The sequence below is a fragment of the Ranitomeya imitator genome, chromosome 2 (assembly GCF_032444005.1).
Source record: "Ranitomeya imitator isolate aRanImi1 chromosome 2, aRanImi1.pri, whole genome shotgun sequence".
Lineage (NCBI taxonomy): Eukaryota > Metazoa > Chordata > Amphibia > Anura > Dendrobatidae > Ranitomeya > Ranitomeya imitator.
In genome coordinates this window covers 45,632,174-45,642,417 of record NC_091283.1, presented here as the reverse complement: position 1 = coordinate 45,642,417, position 10,244 = coordinate 45,632,174, and the positions used below count along the sequence as shown (strand labels likewise).

Here is a 10,244-nt window from a genome sequence, read left to right as displayed (position 1 = left end):
AGCAGTCAAAAAATGGAAAGCAGCACTCCAAATTGTTTCAAATAAGGTGGACTTTTTTGGGTCCACATGGCGTGGCGACGTTTCGGCTCCAAGCCTTTTTCAAGCACATGGGCTAATAAATCACATCTATTTTTTCTATTGGAGTGCTGCCTTCTTTTTGGGGGGATTATACCATGAGGTTTGATACATACCTGGAAGGATTTTTTGCACCCTTCATTTTCTTTGGTGCTGCTTTTTGTTTTCTTTTTCTCTATTTACCTATCCATCTATCTATCTATCTATCTATCTATCTATCATCTATCTATCTATCTATCTATCTATCTATCTATCTATCTATCTATCTATCTACCTGTCATCTATCTATCTATTATCTATCTATCTATCTATCTATCTACCTGTCATCTATCTATCTATCTTTCATCTATCTATCATCTATCTATCTATCTATCTATCTATCTATCTATCTATCTATCTATCTATCTATCATCTATCCATCTATCTATCTATCATCTATCTATCCATCTATCTATTATCTATCTATCTATCTATCTATCTATCTATCTATCTATCTATCTATCTATCTATCTATCTATCTATCATTCATTCATCGATATATATGTATCTAGAGTGCAGGTCGGTGTAAAGTATCTATTCATCCATTTCCCTTCCTGTCTATTTCTCTGTAATTCGAACATCCATATCTTGTTGAATGCTATTCTATAAAGAGATGCGTCCCAATAAAGAGACACACGAGTCTCTATCTAGTAAAGTATTGATCTATCCAAAGTATCCGCCCAAAGCATCTTTCCATCCTTCCCACTTTTCTGTCTAGTTCTCTTTCAGTCTTTAAAGTCTAAAAGTCCATGTCTTCCAACTTTTTTTTCTTGCTCGGCGCTGAGAAATATGTGAATGGTATTTTGAAAAGTTATGAATCTATTTATCTACTCATTTGTCTAACAAATTATCTATTGAAAAAGTATCTTTCCATCTGTTAACTTTTTGTCTACTCCTCTTTGCATTTAGGAAGTATAAGTCCATGTCTTCTAACTTTCATGTTCCATAAAACTATCTATGTATGAAATATTCTATCTATCTATCTATCTATCTATCTATCTATCTATCTATCTATCTATCTATCTATCACCTATCTATTATCTATCTATCTATATATCTATCTATCTAATAATGTATCTATTCAGAATATTTACATAATATATATACACATCCTTTTGACTTTCTGTCTAGTTCTCTTTGAGTTTTGTGAGGATAAGTCCATGTCTTCCAACTTTCTTCTTGCATAGAACTATCTATCTGTAAAATATCATATGTTCTATATCTATTTTTCTATCTATTTTTCTATCTATCTATCTATCTATCTATCTATCTATCTATCTATCTATCTATCTATCTATCTATCTATCTATCTATCATCTATCTATATATATATCTGTTATCTATCTATCTATCTATCTATCTATCTATCTATCTATCTATCATCTATCTATATATCTATCTGTTATCTATCTATCTATCTATCTATCTATCTATCTATCTATCTATCTATCTATTATCTATCTATCTATCTATCTATCTAAGGATTTATCTATTCAGAGTATCTACGTAAAGTATCTATCCATCCGTCTCACATTCTCTCTAGATCTCTTTGAGTTTATGAAGCATAAGTCCATGTCTTCTAACTTTCTTCTTGCAGGGCACTGAGGAATAAAGTGAATGTTCTCCTGAAAAGAGATGTGTCTGGATAAAGAGACCCTTGTGTTGTGCCATTGACCCCAACATAAAGAAGTTAATCTAGATCAGAGGAGCCGAGCTGTATTATCGGGGTAAGAACTTTAAATCATTAGTCATAATTTTATCAGGATGGCTAAACCTCTCTATTTTAAATCTGGATCAGATATCCTGCGGATAGAAAACTGGAAGAATGAGATTGAGAGCCTTACCTCGGAGCCCGGCGGACCAGGAGCCAGGAGCGCAGGTAGACACGGGAGCCTGGCACAGGAGATGCCACTGAAGGAAGCTGCAAGACGAGGGCATCAGGACCAAGGAAGGATCACTAAGGATAGTTGGGTGACCATCTTTAAGCCGGAGGGGTGGTGATGTCATGGAGCATTGTGTGAATTTCACTGGTTAATGTGAGGAGTGTGGCATTGGGTTGGGGGGTAAGAAGGAGGTGGACTGGCAAAGGGGAGGGCGAGAGGTCTGGGATGGAGGTGACATTGCTTCAATGCCCACCCTGGCTCGTGTTCGCTGTGTGTTGAGTTAATCCCAAAATGACATGCCGGGACCAATTAGTGTTTATCGCCCCAGACAGGATGCTGACATGTTGACTCCCTTCTGGGGCCTTGGGCAGATGTCCCTGTGGACAGATCTGGTCCCCTTTCTGGTAGGACGTTGGGGGGCAGGTGGTGGCTACATGGAGCGGGTGGGCGCCCATATGGCCCAGATCCTTGTCACTGTACCATGGGGTCTTTTTTGTGTGTGCGTTGTCTTTGATGTGGTGTCGACCTCCTTTATTTCCCCTAGTCCATAAAATAATACAAGTATTATATACATGGATGTAGCCGAGCTGAAGAACTCCTTCTAGAATAATACGGTAGAAGTACACGTAGTGCTGCGGAAAATGGCGCAATATTAGATATTAGTCCTGAGGAGTTGAACCAAGTGACAAACTCAATGTGCATTGAGATTATTCAACCTCCTAACTTCCAGGTCATTATTTTTTCTCTTTTATTCATTTTTTCCTCTTCTTCCAAGAGCATTAACTCTTTATTTTTTTCCCGTTGACACAGCCACACAAGGGCTTTCTTGTTTTTTGGGGGGGTTTATTTTGCCAGACAAGTTGTAGTTTTGAATTACACCACTTTATTTCTAACCGCTTTACACCACTTTATCCAGAAAAAGCGGGAAAAAAAATTCCAAGTGTGGAGTAATTGAAGAAAACACTGAAATGTCACTATTGTTTTTTTTTTTTCAGTATTGCAATAAAACCAATAAAAATGACCCTATACTTTTATTCTACGAGTCAGTAGAGCTACGGCGATACATAATTTATATACATTTTTTTTTTTTACCTAATTAAAAACTTGCAAACAAAAAAAAAAATTGACCTCAGTTGCCAAAAGAGCCTTTTTTATGTTATGGAAGATAGCATTTTTTTAAGGGCTTTTTTTTTTTTTAATGGAATGAGCCACAGAATTTATTGTTACCCGTTTGGAGTGAATACGACTTTCTGATCTCTTTTTATTCCATTTTTGTGGGGATCTGAACTAACAAAAAAAAAAGTGACTTTGCCAGTTTGATTTTCTTTTTCCTTTTCAGCATTCATCGTGGGACATATATTTTAATACTTTATTAATGTGGACAATTACATGATACCAAATATGTAAAAAATATATAATTTAGATATTATTTTGTGTTGCGAGAAAACGGACTTAAACTTATATATATATATATATATATATATATATATATATACGGTATATATATATATATATATATGTGTGTGTGTATATAATATTTTTTATATATAAATATATAAAAATATATATATAATATATATATAATATTAATATATAATATGTATATATATTCGGAAAACAATCAATCCAGTGGTTTCCACCCTATCGCTCTCCAATCATGTTTAACAACAACTCCCAGCATGCCCTTGTAGCCAAAAATTGTGGTTTCGCAGCAGTTGGAAACCACAGGGCTAGAAGAACATTAACATTATAAACTTTCATTGGGATCAGCAACAAATAGGAGCGGAATCTGCTAATTTCCTTTGTTACTTTCCTAAATTCCGCGTGTCCTATGCTGTGCTGCCTGTATATAAACTCTCCGCTCTGCTCTCCAGGACAGGAATGTTTGTCAGAGGGTTTTCCTACTGAGATACAAAAACATGGTGACTGTAACGTAGACTTTGCACAATTATCCTTGTTTTGTTTGTATTGGTTCTTAAGCCCCTGGAAGACGGACGGATAATTCAGTCACTAGGACTAATAGTTATAGCTTGTTTTCTATCATGGGGGCGGCCGGCGGGGGGGATATGGCAATCTGTGAGATAAATGTGGCATCAATTATAAATTTAAAAAAAAATTCATAGGTAGACATCATATAGGGGTCGTCCAGCTTTGGGGTACAAGTCTGCAGTCACTCTTTGTGACTGCAGACTTGTGAATCCTCGCAGCACGCACTGTGCACGCTGTGAGGATTCTCCGATCCCTGCGCCGGGTGGCCATGTAACCACAGATATGCATTTTGCATACTTCCGGACACATTCCGACTAGACGTGTCCGGCCTTGCTCCATATACGTCTAGTCTGCATATGACAGCATGTACGTAAGTCACATACTTGGGGGTCGCCCGCCACAGAATCCTCACATGTCTACAGTCACATAAAGTGACTTGTACCCCAAGGCTGGACAACCCCTTTAAATTGATAGGCATTAGATAATTATGAGATCAATCATTCTGACCATCAGCATTCCAAAATAAGGTGGCAAAAAATAGTGGTTTATTTGGGAGCTCTACCGTCCTATGTCACATGGGTGTGTACTACACTGCTATTTTTTACTACCGTAATTTGTAGCGCTGCCGTTTTTGGGGATTATATACAGGAGGATTATCTTAATTTTATGATTGTTTCACACCTTGACACACCGTCTCCGGGCTCCGAATGCCTCCAAGATGTCCCCAATGATGAGTCAAAAATGTCCTTATGTAACTGGAATGAGAGGCCATGAATATTTCTGCACAGTACAGTGTAAAGTCTATTAGTCTGCTTTTTGTTGGGGTTTTTAAAGCCCCCATACACATAAGACAAAGGTGTGGACCAGTCGGACGACCCATCGTTCATCGGCAATAAAAAAAAAAAGGATCCCAAGCCACATCAGCCTCGTTAGGCCATGTTCACACAGTGCGTTTTTTACCGCGGAACCGCGGCGGTTTTGCCGCTGCGGTTCCGCAGCTGTTTTCCATGCAGGGTACAGTACACTGTACCCTATGGAAAACAGGACACACTGTGCACATGGTCCGGAAATTGTAAAAAAAAAGCCGCGCTGAATAGCTCCCGGAAAAAAGAAGGAGCATGTCAATTCTTCTTCCTGAACCGCAGCGGTTCTGCACCCATAGACCTCCATTGTGAGGTCAAAATCGCAGTAAAACCCGCAGATCAAAAATATATCTGCGGGTTTTACTGCGATTTGATGTGCAGAACCGCTGCAGCAGGAAGTGCGGGGGAGCGGGCGGAAGTGCGTGGGCGGAGTGTGGCTGCCCCCCCGTGCTCCGATCCCGCCCCCCCGTGCTCCGATCCCGCCCCCCCGTGCTCCGATGCCTCCCCCCCGTGCTCCGATGCCCCCCCCCAGTGCTCCGATGCCCCCCCCGTGCCCTAATCTCCCCCCCTTATACTTACCCGGCGTCCCGGTGTCCGTCCGGCCGTCTTCTCCCTGGGCGCCGCCATCTTGCAAAATGGCGGGCGCATGCGCAGTGCGCCCGCCGAATCTGCCGGCCAGCAGATTCGCTCCAAAGTGCATTTTGATCACTGAGATATAACCTATCTCAGTGATCAAAATAAAAAAATAGTAAATGACACCCCCCCCACTTTGTCACCCCCATTGGTAGGGACAATAAAAAAATTAAGAATTTTTTTTTTTTTTTTCACTAAGGTTAGAATAGGGTTAGGGGTAGGGTTAGGGTTAGGGGTAGGGTTAGGGTTAGGGGTAGGGTTAGGGTTAGGGTTAGGGGTAGGGTTAGGGGTAGGGTTAGGGGTAGGGTTAGGGGTAGGGTTAGGGGTAGGGTTAGGGGTAGGGTTAGGGGTAGGGTTAGGGTATTTTCAGCCATTTTAGCCCTAAAAAGCTTCCTAGGAAACACACAGTAAAAAAAGGATAAAAAAACGCATCAAAAAACGCATCAAAAAACGCATCAAAAAACGCATCAAAAAAGGACAAAAAAAGGACCTGCGTTTTCTGCCAAGAGCTGCAGTTTTTTAAAAAAAACTGTCCTGAAAAAAAAAGGATGGAAATCCTGAACGTGTGAACATACCCTTATATTTTTTAGGCCAGTGGGGTTTTTTTTAGGCTTGTGCTCTATTGTTCATTTTTTGTAGTATCATTCTTTATCGTATCGTATTTTTTATCGTTGTGCTTTATCCTATCGTTTTTTTAGGCTTGTACTTTACCGTTCGTTTTAGCGATTCGGCCGACCTTTTTTACATCATTGTCAAAATCGTCCAAACTTTCTCTGATGTGTATGGCGACCTTTACTGTCGAAAGATTTCTTCATAAAAGTTCATAGAAAGGGAGAAGCGAGAATTCTCTCAATCCTTTCAATGTCTATTTTGGTAGGAATCATAATCTCCAGGGAGATAAGGACGACTCAGGGGTGTAACAAGAACATGAAAAGAGAGAGGAGAAAACAGAGGTCCCAAAGGGATTATTTGGAACTTTTTGGAATTGTCGTAGCTAAAGGGGTGTAAAAATAGAAGCAGTGAAAGGTGCCTAAGAGGTGCCAAAATCATGTCTGTAACATATGAAAACAAAATGCAGATGTATAGATAGATAGATAATAGATATATAATAAATAGATAATAGATAGATAAATAATAAATAGGTAATAGATAGATAATAGATATATATGGATAGTTAAATGATAGATAGATAGATAGATAGATAGATAGATAGATAGATAGATAGATAGATAGATAGATAGATAGATTTTGGTTGTCATTAGGATTCAAAAAGAGAAAGCACAGTAGTTTGACAATAAATGGCTTCACCCAACCACTAACCATGATTGGAGAAAAAGCTTTGGTGTTATCATTCATATTCTCTGAAAAAAAAAAGCCAAGAAAGCAAAAATTCTGCTGGGGTATGTAAACTTTTGAGCACAACTGTAGATGATAGCTACATGTAGATAGATAGGTAATAGATAGGTAATAGATAGATAGTAAGCTTGAGAAAGGTCCTCAATGGGCGATTATTGTGTGTGTAATGATACCATTACCCCCTGTAGATATGGATAATGATAAGTTCACTAAGGGCCAATCTTTAGCTTGAAGTGGATGGAACGTGCGAGAACAATTCTGGTCTCTATTATTGCTATTAGTGAATGGAAACATTCTATTTTTTTTATCTATACACCGTATAGAGGCTGAAAACACGTCCTGATCTTTTCCGCGTTCTCAGTGAACACACATATCAGACAGATTTGTTGCAGACTTTTTCTACATCTGTCCCGTTTCTCTGGGCTTGCAGAAATAATAGCACCTGCTGCAGAATACGGACATGTATGCGATAGATCCAAGAATACACTGACGCTCCTGCATCGCTGCGGGATGAATAATGACTTGTAAGCCTCCGGATGCAATCAGCAGTATTTCCATTCCCTTACAGCAAGCAGAACTTATACTGTGATGAAAAAGGTGTGTAAGTTATCGCGTATCTGTAGAATGGGGGAGATGTTATTGATTTCTGGGGGGCCGACTGCCCCGACTACCCCCACCGATCCTGAGAACATGATGGAGAAATGCATGCGCACCCCCGCTCCCTTCATTCTCTTGCTGCCATTTATATTTTGGGGGAGGCTATTGCTGCCATGTTGAAGCTTTCTAAATACAGTTGTCAGCATCTTTTAAGAGGTAACATGAAACGTTTGTGTTCTTTTTCTGATCATTTTTCATCCCTCTTCTGTGACACTGCCCGGGAGACAGTGGGTTAACGAGCCACATCCCCGCATTCTCCGCTGCTTTTGGTGCAGTTGGTGGAAGGAACGTGTTCCCAGTTCCCTAATCCCAGAACCCAACAGCACACGCGCTTTTAATTAAGGAAACAGATTAGCCCCATCTGTCCGTCAAGATAAATTCTGCTTCAAACTGGGGCAACCTCTAACAACGAGGCTCTTCATTAGACGACCTTCCCTTACTGGACTTCAGAGCCTGCGATCATAGCGTTCCTGTGTTTCCAACACGTCTCCGTCAGATCCGGGCTCGTACTGAATGATAGATTATGATAAATAAGTAAAATAAGTCGATTGATAAAAAAATATATAGCTAATAGATAGAGAAATAAATAGGTAAAACATTTTATGAAGATAGAAAAATAAATGTGAGACACTTAATATATAGATACATAGTTGATAGAAATAAATAGTAAAATATTCATTTTAACTAGATTGAAAGTTAGTTGTGAGATAGATATTAAATTATATAGTATTGTAGATAGATAATATATAGATAATAGATAGATATTGGATAGATAAAAGATAAATAATAGATAATTGATAGATGATAGATGATAGATAGATAGATAATAGCTAGCTAGATGACTGATAGATAATAGATTAATAGCTAGATAGCTAGATAAACAACAGATAGTTGATAGATAATAGCTAGCTAGATATATAATTGATAGATGATAGATAGATAGATGATAGATAGATAGATAGATAGATAGATAGATAGATAGATAGATAGATAAATACACTGCTCAAAAAAATTAAGGGAACATTTAAACAACTGAATATAACTCCAAGTAAATCAAACTTCTGTGAAATCAAACTGTCCACTTAGGAAGCAATCAATGACAATCAATTTCATATGCTGTTGTGCAAATGGAATAGACAACAGAAGGAAATTATTGGCAATTATCAAGACACCCTCAATAAAGGAGTGGTTCTGCAGGTGGGGACCACAGACCACATCTCAGTACCATTGCTTTCTGGCTGATGTTTTGGTCACTTTTGAATGTTGGTTGTGCTTTCACCCTCGTGGTAGCATGAGACGGATTCTACAACCCACACAAGTGGCTCAGGTAGTGCAGCTCATCCAGGATGGCACATCAATGCGAGCTGTGGCAAGTAGGTTTGCTGTGTCTCAGCGTAGTGTCCAGAGGCTGGAGGCGCTACCAGGAGACAGACCAGTACACCAGGAGATGTGGAGGGGGCCGTAGGAGGGCAACAACCCAGCAGCAGGACCGCTACCTCCACCTTTGTGCAAGGAGGAACAGGAGGAGCACTGCCAGAGCCCTGCAAAATGACTTCCAGCAGGCCACAAATGTAAATGTGTCTGCACAAATGGTTACAAACTGACTCCATGAGGATGGTCTGAGTGCCCGACGTCCACAGATGAGGGTTGTGCTCACAGCCTAACACCGTGCAGGACGCTTGGCATTTGCCACAGAATACCAGGATTGGCAAATTCGCCACTGGCGTCCTATGCTCTTCACAGATGAAAGCAGGTTCACACTGAGCACATGTGACAGACGTGACAGAGTCTGGAGATGCCGTGGAGAGCGATCTGCCTGCAACATCCTTCAGTGTGACCGGTTTAGCAGTGAGTCAGGAATGGTGTGGGGAGGCCTTTCTTTGGACTGTTTTACAAGGGCCAGTAATAAGTCCTGACCTCAATCCCATTGAAAATCTTTGGAGTGAGCTGAAATCTGCCATTGGGAAAAAGAACCCTGCAAACATTCAAGAGCTTGAACAAACTGCAAAGGAAGAGTGGGAGAAGATACCAGCTGAGACGTGCAAGAAACTTATGGATGGCTACAAGAAATGTTTGGAGGCTGTCATCAATGCCGAAGGGTGATCAACCCAGTGTTAGCAAGTATGGAGGAAGTTCAAAAAAGAGCTACCAGGATGATGAGCGGACTGCAAAGTATGTCCTACGAGGAACAGTTAAAGGATCTAGGAATGTTTAGCTTGCAAAAAAGAAGGCTAAAAGGTGACCTAATAACTGTCTACAAATATCTGAAGGGCTGTCACAGTGTAGAGGGATCATCATTATTCTCATTTGCACATGAAAACACGAGAAGCAATGGAATGAAACTGAAAGGGAAAAGATACAGATAAGATGTTGGAAATAACTTTTGGGCAGTGAGGGTGATCAACGAGTGGAACAGGCGGCCACGAGAGGTGATGAGTTCTCCTTCAATGGAAGTCTTCAAAACAGGGGCTGGACAGAAATCTTCCTGAGATGGTTTAGTGAATCCTGCATTGAGCAGGGGGTTGGTACACAATGACCCTGGAGGTCCCTTCCAACTCTAACATTATAGGATTCTATCATTAATTAGGGGTGCCTGTATTGCAGCGCATTCTATTTATTCTTCTTTGAAATTGAAACATGTAAGCTGAAATACAATGTTTTATTGTTGTATTACTTTGGACCACTAATTAAAAAATCCAAGGGATATAACTTTGGTACATTTCCATTTTTTCTGAAGATATTGCACAGT

The 10,244-nt window shown here is 39.9% G+C and overlaps 1 protein-coding gene across 2 annotated transcripts in view; it reads right to left on the bottom strand.

Moving 5' to 3' along the window:
* Positions 1 to 2,180, bottom strand: part of LOC138661730 (homeobox protein otx5) — a 13,298-nt gene extending 11,118 nt beyond the window's left edge. For both annotated transcript variants that reach the window (XM_069746614.1, XM_069746615.1), the window contains exon 1: positions 1,959 to 2,180. The gene's annotated coding sequence lies outside the window, so the exon portion shown is untranslated. The remainder of the gene's footprint in view (positions 1 to 1,958) is intronic.
* Between the last annotated feature and the right edge of the window lie 8,064 nt (positions 2,181 to 10,244).